Below are 3753 nucleotides of genomic sequence, written 5' to 3' on the forward strand. Positions count from 1 at the left end.
TGCCTGACCGCGACATGTTACGTAATTCCGAACGACATAAGTCTCGAAGGGACACAAGAGGGCGGTTTGATGGTCCCTTCTTGATGGCAAATCCTCGATCCATCTCAAAACGTTGACACCGTGCCCTCGGTGCATTCGATGGCCTTGACCCAAAAACATTCTCCGTTGAGCTTCACCTGTATTTCGAAGATGCCTGCTTCCAACCGGGGCTCATTTGGACCAATTCCAGTCGGTGTTAGTGCCCTGGCGTTCTCCTCAAAATGGCTGCTTCAAAACAAAATGGCCTGCTTACTTCCGCTTTTATTTTGCCCATAGCTGATTTAGGCTCTTTTTGTGCGGCTTGTTTTGATGGCCACCCAATTCAGTGCCGATCATTGCTGTCAGGGCCAATTACCCCCCCCCCCCCAAATCCTTCAAAATGGCATAGGCAAAAAGAAAATGGTGATATGTCGGGCATGTTCAGACCCCAAACAGCTGATTTATTTGTTGGAAGACTAATGATCAAAGGGAGCCCATAATCATCATGTTTTCACTACATTTTGAATGTCACTTTTCTCTCTCTCACACACAAAGATCACGATGCATTATCTCTGATCATCTTGACCAGGTCACTGTATATAACGACACAAAAATTATTGCAACATCCAATCAACAATTTTTTTAGAAAAACTACTTTCTGACAGGCTTGTGTTCTCGCCATAGAACAATATAAATAAGGTTAATTTTGCACTTTTTGGACAAGAGACTCTCATGTTACCATGTTGCGTGCACATAATTAAAACACAAAAACATGGCACAAAACCACTATTTTATCTGATTGCTGAACCTTTTTACTTTTTTTCCCCCCTTATCTGCTTTTTTGGGTGGGGAGTAGGGTTTTTTTTTCATCACATTTCTCCCAGGGACCTTTTTTTTTTAGCTTGTCCTGTAATACCAGTTTGTGCCTCTTGAGATGCTAGAGTGTCAGTAGAGAAGAATTTAAAGGATGTAAACATTTCTTCTCTGGCTTCCACGTTTGGGGCCAAGTGTTGTTTGAGTCGAAAGAAAAAAAGAAAAGTTGAATTTTTGTTATGAGGTTGCATCATGTGTCACTTTTGGTATGCCAGCGTTCTCAAAAATTCCCAATCGTTGTGTCCAAAATGTTTTTATTTTGGACACAGTGATTGAATATTCTGCCACTCTGCTGCTCCCAGAAGGTTTGAAGCATTTCCCTATTGCTGTGTTACTTTTATGTACGGTCTGAGTATGCATGTCTTACTTTATTTTGTATTTGTATGGTTGTTGCTCTATCTCTGAATTTGGTGTGTGTGTGGATGCGGGGGGGGTCTATCCGGTGTAAAATTAACAAATGCCTCTTAAGACACATTGTGAATCATTCTGAAATATTTTAAATGAAAGTACAGTCCATTATTTTGAAAGATTTTTGGTTTTGATTTTTTTAGGATTTGGGTGTTTAGTTTGAATATTTTCTTCTTTTTTTTCATTTTGTTTTGCCATTTTAAATAACTATTTGGTTTTTATTTTTAGCTACGTTTCTTTTTTTCATTTTATCTGTTTATTTTTAGTTGTTTTTTTGTTTGTGTAGAAGGAAAAAATTGAGTGTAGGACGTGTCATAATTCAGCAACAAGGTGGAAGCGTGAAAGGCTAACGTGGGCTCATGAGGTGGTAAGCCTTTGATCCTTGCGACGATTAATAACTACTTCATTAAAAAAAACATGGGTATGCAAAATAAATATATTTTTTAGATGAACGATTGAACAAAATTCTGAGATTCTTGCTGTTTCTATTAAATCTCTTTTCTCCTTTTTCTATGTGAAAAAAGTATTAAAGCGTCTGCGTGTGTATATATATATACATACATATTTATAATATATATATATCAGTGGCATTCCGTCAGGGCCAGCAAGGCCTTCTCTGCTGGCCTAAACATTCTCAGAAAAGTAAATTTAATAAATGTACTTTTCTGAGAATAACATACATTTAATTTATGTTATTCTATTTTCATGAATATGTAAACAAAATTATTCTCTGTATTCTTTACGTCATATTATTTCCACTTAGTCAAATGGCTTATTTTAAAGAACGTTGAAAGCCACTCGATCAGTAACTTATTTATTATGGTTGAGTTTTTAACCAATCCTATTTCAGCTAGCTTGTGTTGCCAGGTCAACTAAACTTGCTCGGGGCCTTCAGATTGAACAGAGCAGGCCCAGTCAGCTTGTAATAGCCAATCAGAACACGAGTTTGCCCCGACCTTACGTCGACGCTGGACGTGCGCGTTCGGTGATTGGATGAGCGCCTGCTAGAGGAAGCTGTTGCTGCATTTTGACCCAAAATGGCCGAAGGAGACGTTGATCTGGTTGCAGGACCACTTTCCACACCATTTTCAAGACGGACCTTCCACTGGATTTACCCATTGAAATTGTTTTACCAAGGCAGCAAGGAAACATCGGAGTACGGCCGGGCACTTACAAGCTACGGTGCGTTTCAAAACGTTTGGGGACACTCGCGTGGATCTGCAGCTCAATGAACAGGCACTACATGGGTGAGTAAATAAAATTTATTTTACATTTCTTCTCGTTATTTTATTTCGTTAGTATTAACGGTCACGAAATAAAGTGACAAAGATGCAAAAATGTATCAAATAAATCAGCTCACCTGCAATTTCTAATGGCGCCTTGTAGTCAGCTTCGTGCACTAAAATTCGTTCAATCTCAGCTGCTCAACATTTTCAGTTATTTGTTGTTGTATCGCCTATTCTCAAAATGCAAATGATCTGTTCATTTTATTTTCAAAGAATAGTTTGTTTTGTTATTGTGTGTTTGGTGTCTTATATGAAACTGCGACATTGCGCAATTTATTGGACAGACTTGTTTAAGATCACACAGCGTCATTTGGGTGGCATTTTATTGAGTATTTTTCAAATCTTTTTATTTTGGACAATATCTGTAAATGTAGTTTCCTGCTCTTAATTGTGAATGCATACTTGATGGTTTTCAATGCTCCTGAAATGAAGTGCTGCCTGACGAGCCTATATTGTGTTCATGTATGTGACGTCGCTGAAGGCCTAAGGTTGAAATGCACGGCCCGCCACGGATATATATATATATACACCTGTATATAATTATTTCAGCTTTGATGCTGATGAGTCAGAGTTGGCTAATACACATTTTTTTATTTTTAAATGGGGGCCGGGGGGGTTAACGATTGTTTCGTCTAAATCCCGATGTGAATGAACGGAATGGAGGATTTATGTGTCCATCCGCATGTGTGGTCAATAAATGGAATGATGTGGATGAGATGGCGTGCTGTCCTGCCTTGTCTTGAAAATGGTCGCCCACTCTCGAATGCGGGGCAATATTGATGCTGAGTCGACTGTTTGACCACCTTGCTGGAGTACACGCGGAATAACAGACGCGCACTCCCCGCCGCCGTTTGAGATTTTTTCACCAAAAAAGGAAATGGAAAACTCATAGCGGCTCGGGTGGAGGAAGAGGAAGAGGCGGGGGGTGGAAGTGTGGGAGCGAGGAGGAGAAGGGAGGATGTTCACATCTGGACTCGACACTTTCGGCGGGGGTCACCTTTTTTTTTTGTTGGGGGGGGGGGCAGAGGAGAGCAGACGAAAAGCAGGAAGGGTCGGTGCGAAGCGCCGGCCAGCGTTACGCATGCGAACGTCGGTTCGCCACCACGTTACCGCCGTTTCCTCGAGAAAGTCACTTGGATTCTGACCTGACGACTTGACTTTAAAAGTA

Source organism: Hippocampus guttulatus, chromosome 6 (genome assembly GCF_054856545.1).
Source record: "Hippocampus guttulatus isolate MCC_2025c chromosome 6, RoL_Hgut_1.0, whole genome shotgun sequence".
NCBI lineage: Eukaryota > Metazoa > Chordata > Actinopteri > Syngnathiformes > Syngnathidae > Hippocampus > Hippocampus guttulatus.